The 24,443-nt window shown below is 37.7% G+C and overlaps 1 long non-coding RNA gene across 1 annotated transcript in view; it reads left to right on the top strand.

Moving 5' to 3' along the window:
* The first annotated feature begins 522 nt into the window (after nucleotides 1-522).
* LOC120318153 overlaps nucleotides 523-24,443 on the top strand; it is a 43,893-nt gene continuing 19,972 nt past the window's right edge. The window contains exons 1-2 of the long non-coding RNA XR_005559425.1: nucleotides 523-624; nucleotides 2,215-2,309. This is a non-coding gene — a long non-coding RNA (uncharacterized LOC120318153). The remainder of the gene's footprint in view (nucleotides 625-2,214; nucleotides 2,310-24,443) is intronic.

Below are 24,443 nucleotides of genomic sequence, written 5' to 3'. Positions count from 1 at the left end.
GCTAACAAAATGAATTTATGTGGCTACCGTTTTTCCTCTTTCAATTGAATAAAGCTCTTAAACATTAGGAGAAAAGCATGCAATGAATGTTGATCCTTTACCACGGTAATTGTAGAGATATGCCTAATTATGATAGTGGCCATATATTAATGGAGCTCAAGTGGGATCACAAGTAGAAGGGTTCATAGTGCTAATGCTTCCTGAGACACAGTGTTATTATTTTATTCTTCGTAGCTTGGTTGTACTTGGGACACTTTTCTACTACAGGCAAAAACTTCATAGGGTAGGCAAAGGACGTCATGGATCAGGTGATAGGAATAGCAGCATAACTGTCTTTTTGAAAAGCAGATTATACATTTGGGGGAGGAAATGTGCCCTTTACATCATAAGAAAAGGGACTACACTCGGTTTCAAAGTAGGAAGCCGATGAAAAATGAAACAGGATCCCTTAGGCAAGGATTAAATATAGTGGCTAATATATTTAACTGACATCAGAGAGATCCAGTTTCTACTCCATCTGCAGCCACAGCAGCTCACTAGGAGACTTACAGCCCAACCTACCTCACAGTGAAGAAATAGAGGAGGATGGAGCACTATTTATGTGCCTTGAGTTCCTAAACAAAGGTGAGATATAGACACATGAGCATGTTTGTGTGCCAGAGAAGGTCCGCATAAAGCAATAAAAATATCCAGTCCTTTTTTTTTCATGTACCTTGTTGCTTTTTAAAGAGCAACAAGGAGGAGTCAATTCCTTAAAACAGCTGCAACTGTTTCCAGGCTAGTGCAGAAGCCTGAAGAAAATAAGGGTTACTTTGATGAATTGTGCAGAGGGACCAGCACTGCCCAAGGTCCAAAGCTTTTTTCCCAACTGCTTTTTGAACCATGCCCAGCTCCTATGGGCATGGTTCAAAAATAGAGTTACAGTGCATGCCTGTATCTCTATTTAAAACTGCTGGAGGGGGCAAGAGGGGAAGATTTCCAAAACTATCTATGCAACTATATAGAGGTGAAACAGGCAGAAAAATATAATCTTGTAGAGGAACAGTTGTAACCAAGACAATGATGAGATAAAAGAAATCTCATGTAATTTGGGGAAGCATCTCAGACATGATCATCATTAGTTCTAATGAAGATAGAGGGAGAAAGGAGGGGAAGTACAGACTTGTCAGATTCTATTACTATAACATCATAATAAAAGTAACATTAGCTTGCATGACTTTGGTTTCCAAGTGTGGTCTACCTTGATAATGTTAGAGGGAATAGAAGGGAACTCATCAGATTTGCAGACACCAAGCTGGGGGGAATAGCCAACACTTTAGAAGATAGGCTTAAGATCCAGAAGGATCTTGACAGACTTGAACAATAAGTGGGAGCAAGGAGTCCTAGTGGTCACCCACTTAAGTATGAGCAAGTAGTGTGTTGCAGCAGCTAAAAAAGCCAACACAGTGCTAGACTGCATTAATAGAGGGTTAGAATCAAGATCATGCGAAGTATTAATACCACTCTACAATGTCTTGGTAAGACCAAACTTGGAATATTGCATTCAGTTTTGGTCACCATGATACAAAAAAGATGTTGAGACTCTAGAAAAAGTGCAAAGAACAGCAACAAAGATGATTAGGGGGCTGGAGACTAAAACATACAAAGAACAGTTGCAGGAATTGGGTATGTATAATTTAAGGAAAAGAACTAGGGGTGACATGATAGCAGTGTTCCAATATCTGAGGGCTGTCCCAAGGATAAAGATGTCAACCTGTTCTACAAACCTATCAGAGAGAGATTCAACACAAAACTAAGGAGAAATTTCCTGACACTGACAACAATTACTTCTGCTTGCCTCCAGAAGCTTGGGTATTCCATCACGGGAGATTTTTAAGAAGATATTGGACATCTGGAATAATGTAGGGTCTCCTGCTTAAGCAGAAAGATGGAGTAAAATCCTCCAAGTCCCTTGCAACTCTGTTATTCTGTTATTAGTGAAGAAATGAATAAGCTGTTATGAGGGAAAAGTATGAAAACTCCATCCTAAGAAAGAGAGGATATGAAAAAAACTTCAAGCAATCCTACCTTGATTCTGTTTGATATAAATCGCTTTCAAGATTCTGTAACATTAATTAGTATTCCTATAATCCTTGCAATGTCTGTTCTTAACCCAGTCTACATCAAGGTCTAACTGGCCATGATTCATCCCAATTGTATTCTCACATTTCTCAGGGTCAGCTAATCCTTGGACTTCAGTACAGAACATCAGCTGGTTGACAGAATACAAAATTTTGCAATCAAACATTGCTATATTGCAGATTTTATAGGTAAGCTGTACAGCTGGCTCACAAATGTGTAATAGTGCAAACACAAGGGAATGAAAATGCTACATTGATCATTGACATGCACACATTGGGAGGAGGGTTTTCAGTCTCATTATTTGATGGTTGACTAAGGTTAAGACTAATCATATACAGTGTTTTCCAAACCAGATGCCTAGAATCTACGTAGTCTAAGAATCACATTGGAAATCCAATCAACAGAAGCTTGAGATACACATTCCCACGCTAAAGATGTCACTTGAAATAGTGTTAATGTAATTGCATCAGTGAGTCATCTGTGGTTTTCATTCTTTTTTTTTTTAAGCCCTAAAAAAACAGGATGTGAAACTATACTGGTAAAATACTCTAATAAGGCAAGCTATCTTCTCAAGAACTAAGTTTTACCTTCATGTCTGTTTTTCAATAGTCAACTATCCCTGCCAACATTTTCTGGCACATTAAAGTACAATTCTTTTCTGAAAAAAATTATAGAGTGTTATTTCCCTACTGAGTTTTTCTTCTTGAAAGTAATAACCCTGAATGAGACAACCAAAATTTAGCTACAATTAACATTTATGGTCACAAATGCTAATAGTGTTAGACAGGATAAGAGATAGAATTCTCTGTTAACATATTTATTTTCTACACTTAAGTCAAAAAGCTGAAGATTATCAAAAATAGCATCAACTGTGACTGATTTCCATCAATTACAACAATAATTCTCACAGTAATCTAAAGTTGGGTTTATCTCACAATAAAATCAGAAATATATACCTTCTGGAAAGTATGCTTATACTCTACTCTCTCTCATACTTCAGTGCTAGACAATTACCTAAGTTTCTCAATGAGCATATACCAGGGGTCTTCAAACTTGGCCCTTTTATGACTTGTAGACTTCAACTCCCAGAATTTCTCAGCCAATGTGCCTGGTTGAGGAATTCTGGAAGTTGAAGTCCACAAGTCATAAAAGGGCCAAGTTTGAAGACCCCTGGCATATACCATTTCTGAAATCAGCCACAACCAGCTTTGTTTTTTTTTAGCATTAAAGCTTGCTCAGGGCTCCATGTCTGTAGGCCCCAAGATGGGGCAACCCCATCTAGACTGTACTTAAATCACTAGTTATAACATATGTGGTTTTATAGCTGACTATCATGGTTGCTATTAAACCCATACTTTCTAATTTAAAATACTCCAAATAAATAGTCTTTCCTCATAGGAGAACTGGTCTAATAATCATGTTGATCACATTGGCTTCCTTAGCATAAGAAAAAAAAATGCCTCCCACCAATTCATTTGAAATGGCTGCACCTGCCAACAGTGATGGCATTAATAAGGTAAAAGGAGGAATTTCCTTTTGGCAGAAGGAGGTGGAATAAAAGTTTAATTTTTCTGCAGTTGGAAATGCACTGAGAGTGAGAGAACAGAAAATTTTTCCTTTGAGCCAGGGAACTAAAACCTAAGAAGCTGGAGAGCCAGCAGGAAACAATAGCCCTTCTGAACTTGCCAGGAGTTAGAGAGGTAGAAAAGCAATGGTAAAACTGTGAAGATGCCTTTTATCAGTGAAGCAATAAGCAAAAGCATAGTACTGGATTCAGTAAGAAACACCAAAAGGAACCTTTTGGAGAGGCTACCAAGGAGTGCACAATGAAGGTAGCTACTCCATTGTTTCACACTGGCAACTAGGACTTTTTCAGCCATTTCACTTCTCCAGTATTTTTTTCTCTGGTGAACTTGGTTTAGATGTTTTAAAACTTTTATATGACTGAGTCTGTTTTGCATTAAACTTGTCCCTGCAGTGATTACTTCTCTGGGCACTTTAACCTCTTTTTTGGGGGGGGAGAGGGGGTTTCTGATAACACATTTACCATCACCCTCCCCCCATTGTTAAAATTGTTCAGTCAATTGTGAAAACAGGACCATAATACATGTTATTACTATTGTTACAATTGTTCAGTGAATATTTTCATTGCTACAATTGCTCAATGACCGTCTTTGTCTTTTGTGAAAGGTTCAGCATTGTAGAAGTGCAACTATACAAATATGAAGACTGTCATATTTTAATGTTCCTGTTTCATCTTTATTCCAATAATGTGGCTTTTAGCTATATATCAAGTACTTTGTGTTAAACAATAATGCAATTTGAAGGGTCCGTAGTTCTGATGATATTACCTAGTTTGAGTAATGAAATGTCTATAAGAAAATAACCAAGTTCAAAGACCACCAAGGACCCCTCATTTCAACCCTGAGCTACAAATATTCTTTATTGGCATAATGTAGTTGGCTAAGTTTTGGCTTAGCATATATTCAGAGCCAGGAATGAGTTTTACAAATCATGTATGTGGTTTTGTATGTTATTCAAACCTAGCCTAACCTTATTTAATCCATGATTTACTTGTTAAACAATTTGATATGTGAACTAAGTCTTTCTTTAAAAATGAGAATGGGAATGCCCATGATTTATATATACCAGCGCTCAACATACAACCACAATTGAGCCCAAAATTTTTGTTGCTAGGTGAGAACATTGTTAAGTGAGTTTTGTCCCATTGTTAAGTGAATCACTGCAGCTGTTAAATTAGTAACACAGTTGTTAAGTGAATCTGGTTTCCTCACTGACTTTGTGTTATGGTTCCAACTAATGAACCCAAACAAATCAGAACTCTGAGGCTTGAAGATTCCTCAAAGAACATGTTTATTGGATACATAATATCGGCACAATCAAAAGTGAAACCAACTCTAAAATTCTCATGCAGATTCAATGTAATTAAATGTAATACGTCCCTCCCTGTACCATGCCATTGATCATGCTACCCAATGAGGGCAACTGGTGGGCTCCTTAACACTCCTTCTCTCCAGTTTCCAGCACCTGTGAGGATGATCTTGGTTCCCATGTTATGTCTAGCAATACCTCCCCCCCCAGCCAGCAAAGTGTGGCAACTGTGTGGCAACCGTGAACAGCAAAGGTGGCTTCAGCCAGGTTCATTTCAAAAGTTGAACACATGACCCCAGGACACTGGAATCATCATAAATATGATTCAGTTGTCAACCATCCAAATGTAAATCACATGAACATTGGGATGCTGCAACGTCACAAATGTGAAAAATAGTCATAAGTCACTTTTTTTCAATTCTGTTGTAACTTCACTAACCAAACTGCTGTATGTATATTGTGGACAGTAAAGGAAACAAACAAATGCTGTGCAATCTTCTTGCAGCAGCTTACCAGGTGGGCCACTGTTTCTTCAGCTTCTTTGCATAGGCAGCACTTACTGTCTGTTGCTGTCTTCTCAATTTTGATTATTATTATTATTATTATTATTATTATGGATCATTGCACAGTCAGCCAGATGTTCAGACTGGATTTGGCATTTTGTCTATTATTATTATTATGGATCATCGCACAGTCAGCCAGATGTTCAGACTGGATTTGGCATTTTGTCTACCTATCGAGTCCTTGGCAGGACCTGGGATAGGCGGATGTGGATGTTTGATGCTATTACAGATATCGTCGCAGGATGGAAGCAGTTCCTAGTAAGGCCACCTTTTGCAATTGACTAATGGCAAATTTGTCAATGCCAATGGTGTTCAAGTGGTGCTCCAGTTGTTTTGGGATTGCATCCAAGGCCAAATTATTATTATTATTATTATTATTATTATTATTATTATTATTATTATTATTATTATTATTGATCATCGCACAGTCAGCCAGATGTTCAGACTGGATTTGGCATTTTGTCTACCTATCGAATCCTTACCCAGGACCTGGGATAGGCAGATGTGGATGTTTGATGGTATTACAGGTATCGGCGCAGGATGGAAGCAGTTCCTAGTAAGGCCGCCTTTTGCAATTGACTAATAGCGAATTTGTCAATGCCAATGGTGTTCAAGTGGTGTTCCAGTTGTTTTGGGATTGCACCCAATGAGCCTATTACTATTGGTACTACCCTTGCTTGTTTTTGCCACAGTCTTTCTATTTCTATTTGTAGGTCTTTGTATTTTGTTATCTTCTCCAGTTCTTTCTCGTCTATTCTGCTGTCTCCAGGCACTGCCACGTCCATTATCCAGACTTTTTTGTCTTTCTTATTGACAATTGTTAAGTCTGGGGTGTTATGTTGCAGGTGCTTGTCTGTTTGAATTCTGAAGTCCCAGAGCAGTTTAATTTTATCATTTTCTATGACTTTCTCTATTTTATGATCCCACCATTTTTTGCTTACTGGCAAATGATATTTTTTGCAGATCTTCCAATGCACCATTGTTGCTACTTTGTCATGCCACTGCTTTTAATCAGTTTGTGCAATCTTCTTGCAACAGCTTACCAAGTGGTCCACTGTTTCTTCAGCTTCTTTGCATAGGCGGCACTTACTGTTGGTTGCTGTCTTCTCAATTTTGACTTTATATGCATTTGTCCTTAAGGCTTGGTCTTGTGCAGCTAGAATTAGTCCCTCGGTCTCTTTCTTCAATTTTCCTGCTCTTAGCCATTGCCAGGTCTTGTTATTATCTGCTTTCCCACATATTTTTTTAATGTATTGGCCGTGTAGTGCTTTGTTTTCCCATGCCTCTCTTCTGTTCTTCATTTGGTCTTTCTTGTAGGCCAGTTTGGTCTCTCCAGTAGTCAGTAAGCCTTCCTGATATACTAATTTCAGTGCATCTTCATCATTGTTCTTCAGATATTCTTCCAAAGCCATTTTTTCTTCTTCAACCATCTGATGTACTTGTAGCATTCCACGCCCACCTATTTGCCTTGGTAGATAAAGTCTGTCAATGTCACTGCGTGGATGAAGGGCATGATTCATTGTCATTATTTTTCTGGTCTGCCTATCCATTGCTTTTAGTTCTGCTTGAGTCCAGTCCACTATTCCAGCTGTGTACCTAATGACTGGGATTGCCCAGGTGTTGATTGCCTTTATGGTATTTCCTCCATTGAGTTTGGACTTTAAGATCTTCTTCACTCTCTTGATGTATTCACCTCTAATCTTTTTCTTGACTTCAGTGTGCTTGATGTTGTCAGCTTGAAGGATACCCAAGTATTTGTAGCAATCTTCCTCATCCAGACTCTTAATATTATTTTCGTGGGGCATCTTGATTCCTTCAGTTTTCACTATTTTTCCTTGTTTGATAGCAAGTGTGGCACATTTGTCCAAGCCAAACACCATTACAATATCTTGGCTATATATACGGATAGTGTTGAGCAGCGATTCTATTTCAGATGATGTTTTTCCATACAGTTTCAGATCATCCATGTAAAGGAGATGGGATAGTCTGGCAGATGTTTTTGATGTTTGATAGCCATGTCCTGAGTTATTCAGTATTGTTGACAGAGGAAACAGTGCAATGACAAATAGTAATGGTGATAATGAATCTCCTTGAAATATTCCTCTCTTGATATTAACCTCTCCCAGCCTCTCACCATTGATCTGCAACTGTGTCTTCCATTGTGCCATCGATCTTTGCACAAATTTTCTAATGTTTCTACTGACTCCTGTTATTTCTAGGCACTTTATTATCCAATCATGTGGCAGAGAGTCAAATGCCTTTTTGTAGTCAATCCATTCCACATTCAGGTTGGTCTTCCTTCTCTTGCAGTTTTCCAAGATCATTTTGTCTATTAGGAGTTGATCTTTTGTTCCTCTGCTATTGGGGCAGTTTCCTTTCTGCTCAGGTGGAAAGAGATTGTTTTCAATTAGATGCTGTTGTACTGCATCAGCTACCACACCAGTTAGTAATTTGAAAGTTGTTGGTAAGCAGGTAATTGGCCTGTAGTTATCTGGTGTTGCCCCTTTTGCTGGATTTTTCATTATTAGGTAGGTTTTCCCAGTTGTTAGCCACTTTTCACTTTCTCCTCCTTGTAGTATATTGTTGAACTGTTTGGCAATGAGTGGGTGTATAACAGTTAGATGTTTCAACCAAAACCCATGCAGTTCATCTTCACCTGATGCTGACCAATTTTTGATTTTCTTTGCTCTTTTTTCTCCCATTTTTGTTGTTATTACTAGTTCTTTCATTTCAACTTCTGTTTTATTTGCATCCACCTCTTTGAACCAAGCCGCATCCTTGTTGTATTTCTTTGGGTTATCCCATATCTGCTTCCAGAACTGCACTGTTTCTTCCTTGTCAGGTACTGACTGATTCCTTGCAGTTTCTCCATTGATGGATTGGTAGAAATGTTTCTGATTGGATTGAAATTGGAGGTTCTGCCTATAGTTTGCAATTCGAGCTTCATATCTACTGATTTTCCTGCTATAGCTGTTATTTGTTGCTTTATTATTTCCAGTGCTTCCTTGCTCTTCCTTGTTTCTAAGTGGTATTTCTTGATTAGGTATTCTTTGGTCTTCTTGTTCTTCAGCTTCTTTTCTTTCATCTGTTCTAGCTTGCTTGCATGTGATCTTAACTTCCTGATCTTATTTTCTAGTCTAACTTTCCATTTTTCTGGTGCACTGTTTGTTTGTTTTTCTTCTTTGTTGATTTTGCATCCCAGGTATTCAGTTATAACTGCAGCTGTGCTGTACATTAGTTGGTTTGTTTCTTGCAGTGAATTGGTGCTTATACTTGATATTGCAGTATTTGCATCTTTTAATGCTTGTGCTAGCTGTTTCTTTGGAACAAGCTTCAATGCAGGTAGCATTATTCTGTTGTTTTTGTGTTGTTCTAGATGCTCAGTTATTCTTTGTTTCAATTCTTTTATTTCTTTAGTTAGAGGGTTTTGTTCTTCCTGAGGTAGAGGTGCCTGGTTTCCAAATGAGAACAGTTGTATATCTCTATTGGATTCCTTCACTGCCAACTCCCCCTGGTTTTCCTCTACATTCTGAATTACTTCTTGTAAGGCTTTGATTTCTTTGCCCTGGGTAAACCTTTGCAGTTCGTCCAATTCTGTTTCTGTAAATACTTTATTTCGTATTATAAATCGGCGTTGATCTGCTAGTCTCTGTTCTGTTATTTCTGATTCTGGATGTTGTTCTTTCCAGAACTGGTGCATTCGTTTTAGATATCCTCTTCTTGTTGAACTCGATCTGTAGTAACAGATCATTATTTCTTTGTTTTCCATCACTGTGTATCTGCGACGAGTAAACACCTTTTCTTCCAGTAGTTCTGCAGCTGCTGGCCCTGGTTGCTCAGCCAACAGTCCTGAGTCCTGTAACCCATTTTTCACCAGATATCCAGGAACTCCAATATCTAGTGCGGACCTTGTTAACCCGGGCGACGTCCGAGCCGGTATGGCATTCTGAAATTTACTTCTCACCATATTTTTTATGGGAGAGACACTCTTTGTCTGACTCCTCTGATGAGACCTGTCCAGTATGGTTGAACCTCTGGCATAGCTCTCATCTTCCTCAGAGTACACAAGCCCCACAACCACGTCAAAGTAGTGCCTCACTGGGGGATGATGATGATGATGATGATGATGATGATGATGATGATGATGATGATGATGATTATTATTATTATTATTATTATTATTGATTTAATCTTCAATTCAATTCACAATCTGCAACTGGTAAAAACTTAACAGTTCAAGTCTTAACCAAGGACCTAAGAACTATTAAGATAGCATCTGAACTGTAGGCAGTTCCAAGTAGGGTGGCTTTTTGCAAAGTCAGGATATTTAAATCAAATAAGCTCAACATTTCTATATATCTAGGTAGCCTTTTGAGTATTTTTCCAAGTGCTCCTATTATTATTGGTACAATCATTGAGTTCTTCCTCCATAGTCACTCAACTTTAATTTGCAGGTCTCGGTATTTCATTATTTTTTCTAGTTGTTTCTCTTCAATTCATGCATCACCTGGTATTGCAATTTCAATGAACCAGGCTTTTTTCTTCTCCACAGTAGTGATGTCAGGCACATTATGGGATAGATGTCTGTTTGGATATGAAAGTCCCACAAGATCTTGACCTGTTCATTTTCAAGAACTTTGTCAATTTGGTGTTCCCAGTAATTTTTGCTGCATTTGAACCCAAACTTCCGGAAAAGCTTCCAATGTATGATTTTGGCAACTCGATCATGATATTGTAGATAATCAATTTGTGAGATTTTGCTGCAGCCACTGATAAGGTGATCCACTGTTTCATCTTTCTTGTTGCATAAGTGACATTTTCTGTTTTTACTGAAATATTGAATTTTTGCTTTCATGGAATTGGTCTGCAGGACTCATTCTTGGGCAGCCAAAATGAAGCCTTCAGTTTCTTTGTTTAGCACCCCTGATCTTAACCATCTCAATGTTAGCTTTGTATCTACCTTTTCTTCAATGTCCTTCAGAAATTTACTGTATATAGGCTTCTTTTTCCAGTTAGAAACTCAATGCTCAGTTGTTTTCTTTTGACATTTTTCTTTCAATCTCATTGCTTTCAAGAGATTTCTCTTGTTCATTTTCTTCAGCAAAGGCTCTTTTGCTTTTTTATGTAGTCATTTAAACCATGTTTTTCTTCTTCCACAGTTTTTTTCACCTGTAAGAGTCCTCTACCACCCTGAGATCTAGGCAAGTACAATAGATCAATATCACTTTTTGGGTGCAGAGCATGGTGCACTGGCATTAGTTTTCTTGTCTTTCAATCTAAGTTATCAAGTTCTAGCTGAGTCCAATCAATTATTCCAACTATCGTATTACAGGCACTCTCCAGGTATTAATTACCTTTATGATATTTCCTCCACTTAGCTTTGATCTCAAGAATTTCTGAATTTGCTTTGTGTATTTTGTTGAAGTACCTTCCTTGACTTGGTGTGCAACAGATCAGAGGCTTCCTAAACTCCTAAGTACTTGTACCCTTCTTCTGGTGTTACAGCTTTTAGCAACTCTTCATTATCAAGTATGAATCTCTCATCTTCAACAATTTTTCCTGCCTTAAAAGCAATTGTTGCACATTTTTCAATGCCAAATTGCATTTAAGTGTCTTTGTTAAATTCCACAGTGCTTTTCAGCAGTGAGCTCAATTCAACTTTCATTTTTCCAGAGAAGTTTTAAATTATCCATGTACAACAAATGGGAAATTTTCAACCCTTTTTTAGTCTATTCCTAGCCAGAGTTTGTTTTGTTTAAAATGCTTGTTACTGGTGCCATCAAAAGTACAAGTAACAGAGCTGCCAATAAGTCACCTTGGAAAATTCCTCGTTTGATTTCAACTTCACCAAGTTCTTCGCCACAGGCCATTAATTTAGTTTTCCATAGCTTCATGGAAGTGTTCAGGAATTTCTGGATGTTGCTACTAATTCCAAAAATGTCTAAGCATTTCTCAATCCAGCTGTGTGGAATAGAATCAAATGCTTTCTTATAATCAATCCAGGCCATGAACAAATTTGTTTGTCTTTTCTTTGAATTTTTCAAAATTATTATTATTGTTGTTGTTGTTGTTTTGTTACTGTTGTTATTGTTGTTACCAATATTATTATTAAGATTTAATCTTCAGTTTGATTCACAGTATGGGACTGGTAAAATTTAACAGTTCAAGTCCTAACCAAGGATCTAAGAGCTATTAAGGTAACATCTGAGTATTGTTGTTGTTGTTGTTGTTGTTGTCATCATCGTTGTTAATGTTTTTCATGCAGCAAAGTTCTCAATATGGATGAAGATTTATTAGTAACTTCTTTGAGCACATCTCAGTTATTCCTAGCTGAGAAACCGCCATCAGTACATAACTGAAGGCTTGAAAAACTCAGAGCTTGTTTGCTCTCACCAAGTTGTCTTTCTGCAAAACATATCATCAATGATTTCTCAATCATTTTTCAGTAACAACACAGGAAAACCACAAGAGCAAATAGCCCCTATAAATGAGGAGCATAAAATTGAAAATGCTGACTTACAACATAAACCTAAATTTTCCTGTGCCAGAGAATTGATGCTGAGTAATAAAATGCAGTGTTACAACAGAGATTGCAGTTGACCTTTCATGAGTGATAGGGACTAAATCATGGAAGGTGTTATCCGTGGATCTCCTAGGTACAATCTGCCACTAGCTTTGCATAAATAAAAAGCCTGCTGTAAGTGAAAGAGGTTTGTGCCCAGATTAAATTAATTAATGAAATGAAATTAATGTTAAGGAATATTTTCAATTTTTTTCACACTTAAGACCATTGCAGCATCCCCATGATGCATCAAATCGACACACTGGGCAATTAAAAAAAATCATATTTCATTTGATGCGTATATTTTCAGTATTTATTCAGTTGACCCAACAAAAGCAACAATGTATATAACTGAAGAGATATCCCAGTGTGGGCCAACCTCTGCAAGGACAACTTATTGCAAGATTCACATCCCAGGCGGAATTCATGCCCAGAAATCTTGGCATTTCCTCTGTTTTCCTTATTATGGCTTTTGAAAGAGAAGGAGGTACAGGAACAAGACAAATCCTTGGGCAATAGTGTATCTGAAAGTCTAGTGCTATCACATCGCTTTTGGGCTTTTGGGCTAACACTAATCATCACCTCTAGGGCTATCACAGGTGAACTGACAATGTAGAAAATCATAAACTTGTTAAAACTGGACTGCCAGGCAATGAATGAAAGCAAACAGTCGGGAGCATCCTTGGGGATCCTTAATATAGGATGCTAGTTTTGACAAAAGTCCTGCCCCTTGGTATGTGGATGTAGCATGTATGCACCGGAGAATCAGGACTGGAATCAAGTAGTTACGACCATCGTGTTGACTTTTTTGACATGTACCACCAGCCTCCAAGAATAGCCAACACTCCAGAAGGCAGGCTTAAGATACAGGAGGACCTGGACAGATTTGAACATTGGGCGCTATCTAACAAAATGAAATTCAATGGTGAAAAAAGTAAGGTTCTACATTTAGGCAAGAAAAAACAAATGTACAGTATAGGGGGTACCTTGCTCAATAGTAGTAACTGTGAGAGGGATTTTGGAGTCCTAGTGAACAATCACTTAAATATGAGCCAGCAGTGTGCTGCAGCTGCCAAAAAAGCCAATTCAGTGCTGGGCTGCATTAATAGAAAGATAGAATCAAGATCACCTGAAGTATTAATACCACTTTACAATGCCTTGGTAAGGCCACACATGGAATACTGCATCCAGTTTTGGTCACCATGATGTAAAAAAGATGCTGAGACTCTAGAAAGAGTACAGAGAAGAGCAACAAACATGATTAGGGGACTGGAGGCTAAAACATATAAGGAACGGTTGCTGGAATTGGGTATGTCTAGTTTAACGAAGAGAAGGACGAGGGGGGACATGATAGCAGTGTTCCAATGTCTCAGGGGCTGCCACAAAGAAGAGGGAGTCAAGCTATTCTCCAAAGTGCCTGAAGGCAGGACAAGAAGCAACAGATGGAAACTAATCAAGGAGAGAAGCAACCTAGAACTAAGCAGAAACTTCCTGACAGTTAGAACAACTAACCAATGGAACAGCCTGACTCCAGAAGCAGTGAATGCTCCAACACTGGAAGTTTTTAAGAAGAGACTGGACAGCCATTTGTCCGAAATGGTGTAGGGTTTCCTGCCTGAACAGGAGGTTGGACTTGATGACCTTCCAACTTTATTATTGTTGTTGTTGTTGTTGTTATTACTATTACTATTATTATCGATCATCGCACAGTCAGCCAGATGTTCAGACTGGATTTGGCATTTTGTCTACCTATCGAGTCCTTACCCAGGACCTGGGATAGGCAGATGTGGATGTTTGATGGTATTACAGGTATCTTCACAGGATGGAAGTAGTTCATAGTAAGGCTGCCTTTTGCAATTGACTAATAGCGAATTTGTCAATGCCAATGGTGTTCAAGTGGTGCTCCAGTTGTTTTGGGATTGCACCCAAGGAGCCTATGACTATTGGTACTACCCTTGCTTGCTTTTGCCACAGTCTTTCTATTTCTATTTGTAGGTCTTTGTATTTTGTTATCTTCTCCAGTTCTTTCTCGTCTATTCTGCTGTCTCCAGGCACTGCCACGTCCACTATCCAGACTTTTTTGTCTTTCTTATCGACAATTGTTAAGTCTGGGGTGTTATGTTGCAGGTGCTTGTCTGTTTGAATTCTGAAGTCCCAGAGCAGTTTAATTTTATCATTTTCTATGACTTTCTCTATTTTATGATCCCACCAGTTTTTGCTTACAGGCAAATGATATTTTTTGCAGATCTTCCAATGCACCATTGTTGCTACTTTGTCATGCCGCTGCTTGTAGTCAGTCTGTGCAATCTTCTTGCAACAGCTTACCAGGTGGTCCACTGTTTCTTCAGCTTCTTTGCATAGGCAGCACTTACTGATGATGATGATGATGGTGATGATGATGATGATGATGATGATGATGATGGTGATTATTATTATTATTATTATTATTATTATTATTATTATTATTATTATTATTATTATTATTATTATTATTATTATTATATAGACCAAACCTGGAAAGCAAAGACACAAAGGCCAATACAATTTTTATTATAAGGCTATAGTAGGAGAATCATGCAAGTCTGAAATCACTTCCCCACTTCTCCTTTATCTTCATGAGAATGAGGGAGGGGCTTGTCTGAGATCCTTTCTCAGATTATGGTTCTGCCTAGCACTCAGATTTCTTTTATCTGACTATTGTCTTGGTTTTAGCTCTTCCTCCTGTTCTTCACAGTTATTTCTACTGTTGTTTGTCCATCGATTTCGATGAAGACCTTGACATCTTGTGGGTTATGGGCCATCAGCAATGTGTCCATAGGTGGCTAATAAGACCGATGTTAGCACGGAATGTTCTGCCACATACTGACCAAAGAAATGTAGACACTGTTACTTCAGCATTTGCAGCTCTGGCTTTGCGGAGTACTTGCTTTTCTTGTGCCAAGATTGTCCTTCTGTGTTCATATGTCTGGCAACCTTGGTACACCAAGGTGTGCCATGTCGGTCGATCATGCGCCAGAAGTTCCCAAGAGATGGTGTTAATATCCAGGGACTTAAGAGAGGCTTTCAACGTGTCTTTGAATTGCTTCTTTTGTCCCCCGTGCGATCGCTTTCCTTGAGACAGCTCACCATAGAAGAGCTGTTTAGGGATGCTTAATGGGTAGTATTTCTACTACCCATTACGCACATACATATGCATCACATTATGGATGCTACTGTGCATAGTGTACCAAGTGTGGATACTCTGAAGTACCAGGACACCCTGCGATCCCCTCATATGGTGGATTTACCCTCCAGAGATTTCAGTATACAGTAATTGTTCATATGATGGAAGAGTCATATATCAAATACATGGGAAGTAATTACATAAACTGTAGTTTCATGTTATTATATGTAACTTAAATTTAAATAACATTGGTCTTCAATTTGGAGAGAGTGGACCTGGCACAACATTGAAAGACCAGGTGCAAATCTCAATGTGAAAAAGATCGGACATTTTCTGGAGTAAATTCCATTACTCTTTTAATAAGCTACTACCAATATCACATAGTAATTCAGAAGCTTCCTTTTCAGTAAATTTCAATATGTAACTCTGTTAGGAAACTGATGCTCACTTTTCAGCTGGAAAGACCAATTATGAGAGCCAGAAGAGGAAGAAGCCATTAATTTGCATCTTACATGTCAACTGAATCATTAAGTACAGAGACTAAAACATAAAGTAGCAACTATTCCTATTATACCCTCACCACAAATTAAAGGGGAATATTTTTAACCCAAAAGAAGAGAGAATTTTCATTCTCAAAGAAACAATTGTATCATCCTTCCTCTTGTCTGTCTTTACTGACTTGGTGCCCTCCTCCTTGATTCCAGAGACCACACTAAGCTTTCATGAGGAAAAAATATCTGTAATAATCAATAGTCTAAAAAGTACTTTATGCAGACCAGAAAGAAGAACTATAACTAAATGAAGGAAAGTAAAACATTCTTTAATAGAACTTTGCAGATCTGACAGTTTGATCAAAATAATTGCCTGGCATTACATTCCAATAGAGATGGGAAAACATTTTTTTAAATGTAATAATAAAGTTAAGTGTAATAGTTTAACAAGTATAATTCTTTAGAGAGACTGGTTTATGTTTGGCTATCATTTGAAGGAGCACTAGTCATTATTAACAGGAAGCACAGAGAAAGTGGATTTAAATCACTAAAGTAATAAAATCAGAACAAGAGCTAGCACCTTGAAAGGCATTTGGAGAGAAGATTACATACAAATGCAATTAAAATGATGCTTATAAAATACTCAGATGTTAATTGGGTTTGGTCCCAGAAGCCTTGGCAATACAGTATGTCAGAAGTTAGCTGGTTTGAAGTTTTGAAAGAGTGGTTTAATTTGTACACCTTGTCCTAATTACCCAGCTTTCTGCAGCCTGGATATGTGTATGGTTTATGGTGGCTTAGCATTTTGTAAACCAAACACACACCAGTAAATTGTGTTACTGCATTGGAAAATTAGGCCAAAAAGCTGACAGCTTTCTTGCTTATGTTCCTTTACAGACACAATGTCATGCTCAACAAATCTGTAAGGTATGTCATTCACAATCTACTTGTGAAGTTCTTGAGAAAGCAAAGCAATAGAAACAATAATGATATAAACCTAATTTCATGGTGGATCCAAGACCTCCAGATAGCTTATTTTGATTTTTTTTCAAACCCTAATGAGTTCCAAAAGCTTTGAACTTCATTTGTACAGACACAAAAAATGGGTCTAATCAGGGTGGGAAACACAACTCTAGGGAAGTGAAAGTTTCTCAACTATGGAATCCTTGGTGCTCTCTGAACTTGGTTGTTTGCTTGCAGATGTTTCATTACCCAGCTGATGTTGCTTAGTTAGGTAATGAAATGTCTGCAGACAAACAACCAAGTTCAGAGAGCACCAACTCTGAGCTACATATATTCTCTTCTGTTAGAGCTTTTCAAATCAGGATCTCTGTCAACATTACTTGATTTTTCATAGTCAGTAAAATAACCATCAAGAAACCAGGGTCATTTCACTCCTAACACAGTTTCTGGTTTAAGGATCTAGGTATTTAGGAAAGCACTGTGTGTTTGAGTTATTCGGTAAATCTTAAAAGAGGTGATGTGTAAAGTTCATAGATTTTTGCAATGATCACACTTTGGGTGACAAAGATATGACTTATACAACATAAAAGTTGAGGTGGATCATATTAATATTTATTTGCAATGTCTAGATAGCAAACCCGTCAGTTACACATTTTTAAAAATGTATTCAGATCACAGCAAAATGAAGACAAAATGACAAATAATCAAAGAGGTACTACGCGCTTCTATGAAGGAAGCGCTGCACGTCCTCCAGCAGCCAATATATTATATAATATAAATTAGATATACTGAGGGCATTTAGTAAAGAAATTCAGGATTAGAGTTGGCATCATTTCTAAGTCTATTTGATGCAATTATGAAACTCCACAGGGTCATATCCCAAAGGGAGTGGGTTACTTCGGGTAAAGCTGAGCAGTATCATCCTCCTTCTCTGCTTCCCTGAAGGATATAGTCTGGGACTGTCTCAAGCTGTTCTGAAGTTTTTCAGGGAAAGATTGGGTTGAGTGTGATAAATAGATAAAAGTTGTTCACCTCAAAAGCAAGAGGGAAACTCTTTATTTTCTTGACCTTACGTTCAAAGACCTTGATATGTACACTGGGGAAGACAACTGAGTATTAATGGCAGTTTCCTTGTTCCATTTCAGATATAAGACATATCACAAATACAAATAGTTTTGAGATACTTTGACCTGACTACAGTTTGGAGAAATAGGAAGACATAATGAATTGTACCAATGCATCCACCAGTGGTGATAAGTATGTTGCTGTACTACATTCCTTCCATTAGCCTTTCTGACTGAGCCTGCTAGGGATCTTAGTTCAGCAACCTCTGAGGAACCATAGACTTTCCATTAAGATAGACATGATCACATCACACAAGGTCAAGCTAGCATGGTTAAAGACAAAGCCAATTCAATATTTTGAGATCCAAGTATCCCAAATGACTTCAACATTTGGATTCTAATTAGTTGTACATGGAATATTCCTCCTAATTTAAAAAAAAACAGAGAGGTTAGTGGGGCAGGTTTCTTAAGTTTCACACCTTGCATTTTTTTCTGCATTTTTTTCACATTTTTTAATAAGAATGCAAACTTAATTCTGCATTTTTTCACATTTTTAATAAGAATGCAAGCTAATTTATTTCCAGTTCTTACTTGAAAAGCACCAATTTTGTATCTGCTGCTTTAAAAACCAGAAGAAACATAACTGAAAGTCATTTCAAGGTAATGCATTTTTAATTATTTTCAGGAATCAGAAATATCATAACTATGTTTTATCATCATCATCATCATTTTAGCTATTGTCTATATCCACTCCAGGATGAAGGCCTCTTCTGCATGTTTCCAATCTGCCATTGTGTGACAGTTGGACATTGTGAAGCAGTATATAATTGTATATAATGCAGGTATATAATCTCTGCATATGCCATCATTTGGGCATTATTGTGGTTTACAAAAAAAAATAAAAAATGTAATTGTTTTGAGGAGAATATCAGTCTGTGCACATTTGGAGAAAAAAAGGATGGTGATCATATAAATTATTTTAGAATTGTTTCTTGTTTGAATAAAAATACAATATATCACATCACAATTGAGAAGGCTGTGTTTAGATGACTTCTTTCAGTTCCTATGTTACCTGTGCTTTCAAGGTCCCTGCTTCTATCTTTGTTTCTTTAACTTTCATATAAACTGGTTCAAAAATCCTTTAAAACCAAATATGCCTTCATATAGAGGGCTGTCCTCTGGCAGCTTTTCAAATAGTAGATTGTCCCAAAAGGCAACTTGGCCATCACAACGGTGTCTATTCTTATTTATTAATTAATTTAATTAAGTCAGTTAAAGTTAGCTTAGTTAGGTTACACTCCATAAACCCAGGATTTTCAAAAGTAAGGGTGAGGCTTTTATGTATATCAGCTATGATCAAAAATGATGTTCTGAAATGCTAAGATGGCTCATAAGGCCAACCAAGACCAGGACAATACATTTTTTTTTAATTTGAGACAGTCCATCCTCCCCATTTGGGCCTAACGGAGAAAAAAAAAGTACAGCTGCAAGGGGGACAAGTTATTAATTAGAGCAATTTATGATATTAAACAATGTTCAAAGTTGGCACTGAGCCTGAAAACACTATGCAAATTAAAGTCACCTGCAAAAGAGCAGCATGAGTAGAAAAGGGTTGTGATATGGTTTCTGTATCATTATTTTTGTAGGTTCCATATACTGTAGTTAGTGGCATACACCTATGTACACAGTTTTGGGCTCTTTTGCATGGAAAACTGGTTCTCTACTTTGTAACTTCCCTGACCTGAAATTATTATATTTCTAAGCTATTTAGAGCAATCCTACATTTAATTTAGTAGTTGGGTCAGAGTAATTCAGGTAGCCGGAGAAAAGGTGTTTTTTTAAGTTATTCACTCTGTTCCTAGATAGCACTCAGCTTCAGCAGAGTCCACTTTTGTGGATCATGGTATTTTTATGTCGAGAAAAAAAATGGTGGTGGATTTTTTTTGTATCCTTAAAAGGATGTATCTTTTTATGTGTATGTGGGTCAGTAGGACAACTGACAGGATTGATCCATTGCCAAAGAAATCTACGGATGTCATACACCGTTCAAAGCCTGAAATTGATAACCTAATCATTTGTGCCCACTATTGCTAATTGTCACATTGGGGGGAGTTTTAATATAATACCTTAATTTATTGTTCACTCATTTCATAAGATGAAGCCAGACATAGGACTCTTTTTTTAATCAATTCTTATTTTTATGTGACTGAGCCACTCAGATAAAAAATCTGCTAGAGGTTATAGACTTTTAAAAGTGATTCCCTGTAGGCAGTGTAAAGTACAGTGTCTATTACATGACAGCTTCGTGTTTATTGCTACTTTTGGAGCATTGTTCAGGAGTCTACTGAAAGATAACACAGAGAATAGGTTCTTTGTTCTGTAAAACAGAAAATAAAGTAGAAGTTCTTATTAAATATTTCTTTGTTAGTTTTTTTTAAAAAAACATTCTGCCACCATTGCTGTTCTCTATGATCTTGTTAATAAATGCAATAATAAAAGACATCATTCTTAGCATATAAATAAAAAGGCACAACTTTCCCACCCACCCACCCCTCCTTTTGAAAGACCTGCAGTCTTGGTGAAATCCATTGCTGCTTATGATTAATGGCCAGCATGTTATTTAGCAGCTGTTATTTTAACTAGCAAGGAATGGGACTTTCAAGAATTATTCTCAATGACAGAATAGGAAGGAGGACTGGACTCATCTGTTATATGGCTACTGTAATGGTTCAAGGTGACACCTGGAAGGAGAATGCAAAGCTTAGACTAGGTACTAAAGAAGGTAAAATTGCAATGAGAGCTGCTGAGTCATTGCCCTATATAGTTTTGAAATTGGAGAAAACAAAGTATGTACAACAGTTTTCATTCTTCTAGGCTTTTGAGATGTCTATGAAGTTTGTTGGGATGCTCAGAAAGTAAAAGTAGGGTTAACTTACAATGGACAGGTCATAATATAGTTGCAGTGAGCATACTTTGTGTGCTTAGAGACAATTGGCCTAATGGTTAAGAAGCCAGTCTAGAAACCAGGAGATGGTGAGTTCTAGTCTTGTCATAAGCATGAAAACCGACCGGGTGACTTTGGGCCAGGCACTTTCCCTCAACCCAATCCACCTCACAGGTTGTTGTAGGGAAAGTAGGAGGAGGAAAGGGTCCTTTCAACAGTTCCAAGAAGGCTCCACACCCATTTGCACTACTTAGGTGACCCCGATGACACAGATAAGCCTCCAGGGGGCATCAGTGACTCTCTAAAACAGACATGTCAAACTCGTGACATCATGTGACATCGCACAATGTATCGGGACAGTTTTGCCATTGCCGGCAATGGGGTGGGCGCAGCTTCCGGATGGTGCATCTGGCCCATGGGCCAGCAATTTGACACCCCTGCTCTAAAAGAATGCAAATGACCAGCTGTCTGTGAGGAGTTTAAAACCTTACATTCCCCATCATCCAGTCAGAGCTGAAGAAGGTTCTTAAATGAGAAGCAAAATGTCTTCAGATAAAAAGAAGAAAGTCCAGTTGCCTCGTGAAAAAGCATATTTGGGGCAACTGTGACCTGGACGACTGAGAATCTCCATAGACATTTAGGAGGAGGAAGGAGGATTATATAAGTGCACTACCTTGAGTCACCTATAAAGTAGCAAAAGCAAGACAGAAATCAAATAAATAAATAAGGTCTGGGCACATTCCTTGGCATATCCGCCAATGCAAGACAATTTTTTTCATAACTAGAAAAGGCACATATATATTTGAGATTTTAAAAAGGGTTTTGTAATTAGGTTAGCTTTTTACACACTCCTTCAGTTGACTTTGCAGTCAGCATTGGATTTGGATGAAAAGGAGGACGGCAATCAAACAAGGAAAATCTCAAAAACAGCTGTTGCATTGAACATCTATATTTATTCTCCTATATATTTGGATAGTTTCTTTATCCATAAGAACTCTGTATTGCAAAATGTTGACTAAAAAGAATTCATTGGCTTTGACAAAAAACTGATTAAAAGCTAATTAAAAACCTTTCAGTCATTTGAGTATGTGATTTACAAATAGGATGAAGGAAGCAAAGTAAATATACTGTCCTAAACCAGAAAGTCAGAAACAAGTTAACGAGTATCAGTGTAAGCTGCAGTAAGTATCAGAAGAATTGAGCAAAACTATTTGGTTTCATACAGGTTTACAACGCAGCTTGATTTCTGTCAGAAAAATCAGGTTGGGAAGTACATCAGGTCTCCTATGTTGAGAAGAATCATTCCATGCTCAGCATGGAGAAGATACCTGCTCTGTGCCAAATAGCAAAAGTACAGAATGTACCATGTTCCTCTCTTGATCACAGATGAGGGCAAACTCCTTTTTCTATGGAAAGAAAGCAGCAGGCTGTCAAAACAAAAGAGAACTCAGTTGCTTTCTTCCAAGGGGGGGGAGGGTCTGCAAATTCTCTTATTTTCATGGGTTTCAAGGTTTGAGTGTGTAGGAAGTCACACACACACACACACACACACACACACACACACACACACACACCAGAGAATGAAATATTTTGGGGAATACTAAAAAAGGCCAGAGAGAATATTTCCCCTAAAGGTGAAATGGAGCAAAATCTTAACAAAGGCAAAAAGCAGCCCCAGCCTCAAGCAAAAACATGAAGAGGCTAAGAGCCCTGGTGGCATAGTGGTTAGAATGCAGTATTGCAGGCTACTTCTGCTGACTCCCATTTACCAGCAGTTTGGCAGTTCGAATCTCACTGGCTCAAGGTTGACTCAGCCTTCCATCCTTCTGAGGTCGGTAAAATGAAGACCCAGATTGTTGGGGGAAATATGCTGACTCTGTAAACTGCTTAGAGAGGACTGTAAAGTACTGTGAAGTGGTATATAAGTCTAAGTGCTATTGCTATTGCTATTGTTATTTAGGAGATCAGAAAAAATTGGGCCACTCTATTCATAAGCAAAGAGCAGAGGTTCCAGATAAGCAACACAATTAGGCAAGCCAAAAGTTGACAAGATTATCTCAGACAAACATTTAGGATTTGCATTTCCCCTTTTGCCTGTAGAGCCAGCCATGGCCCCTATATAACCCCCTAGGAATCTGGCAACAGCCATTAGAATATTAAAGGACATGTTCTTGCAAAATGTTCTTGCATAGGAACAAACATCTCAAATACAAAGCCCGAAGAAAGTATAAAAAAACCCATCCTCTCTCAACTCCATTTTGTCACCTACCCTAGAACTACATGCTGTTGTTGGTTCTGCTCATCAATAAACAGAAATCTTCTTTCCTAAGCAGTCTCCTTTTTATTTCCAGCATCTTAGCCTCCATTTTATTTCCAGTATCTTACCCCCAGAACTGATCCTGATTTTTCATTCAACAGGTGGGATGTTCAAAGGGCCAGATGCATTTTCAAATCACTGGGTGCTCGGTGTTCCTAGGGGCAACTGGCCTCAAAACTTCAAAAGAACTGAACTACTTCTGCTTTGGTGCAGTCCTCCTACTTACCATTGGCTGCTGGCTAGCTATTATTCCTGTAATTTAGATTGGCCTGTGAAATGTGTGTGGTTGTTGCTTGCTTTGGTTTGGTTTTACTTTCTGCAGAACATTCTGCATGTTTGATGTTTAGCATTCTTTTATTGTCTGCTGCATCTGCCTGCCGACATTTTCCTTCTTCAATCTGTCTATCCTCAAGTCATTTGTCCAAAAAATCATTTATATTCATTAGCTATAGGAATGCATGTGCTTTTCTCTGCAAGCATCTGAGAATTCATCGCATCAGCCACATCAACAAAATCATAATAGCAAAAGTAGAAGAGAAATTACTATGTCTATGTGCTTAATATGAATTCCAAACCCAGAGGAAATCAGAGCAATTTGGAATAGTTTTTTAATTCATCCAGAGAGGAACAAATGCCCCTAATTTGCTTTACCCCAATTCAAATCATCCATGACGCTTTTTCTCCAATGTATTATTTGCTGGGAATTCTACTTTCAGCTTGATAGAAATTACCTTTTCCCTCTTTGCACAAATCTCCATCAAACTATTTGTCTCATAACAGGATCCATTTTTTTGCTATACATTTTATTACCTACTGTCTCCAAACAAAAAAGAGTGAGGGTACTTAACATGATTTCTTCTTATTCTGCTGAAAAATTTAAAAAAACCAAAATCACAAGCACATTAAAGAATAAGTTTAAATGCAACTTAGTTCTTACATTGGCTTCTATTTAATTAGGCTTGTTTCCTCCACATATCATGTTCGAACTCTCCTGAAAGGTTTATGCTATTGAATTCATGCATATATAGGTATATTTGGGAAAAAAATTCTTATTCAGAATAGTTGAACTAGGCAACACTCTGAATTGATTTGAAAAATATCAGGTTCCTTTCAAAGTTGATGATATGGCTGCAAACGTTCTAGAAAAGAACAACTTTGAAACAAAGACTATGCAAAAGAGCTCATATCATCCATACCTAAGAATAATGCAGTATTGTATTATTCTCCATCGTAGTTATCACCCCAGTCCTAAACCTCAGTATGGTATTTGAGAACTGTAGGATAGAAAACAGATTCCAGCTAAATGTATCGGTGCCTTGCTTTCAGCAATACCAATAATAACTGCATAGAATTTGCCTACAGT

The sequence above is a fragment of the Crotalus tigris genome, unplaced genomic scaffold, assembly GCF_016545835.1.
Source record: "Crotalus tigris isolate CLP2741 ecotype Arizona unplaced genomic scaffold, ASM1654583v1 scf7180000020075.792833, whole genome shotgun sequence".
NCBI classification, from domain to species: Eukaryota; Metazoa; Chordata; class Lepidosauria; order Squamata; family Viperidae; genus Crotalus; species Crotalus tigris.
The sequence above is the reverse complement of the archived record's forward strand: the minus strand, read 5'-3'. Positions and strand labels throughout refer to the sequence as shown.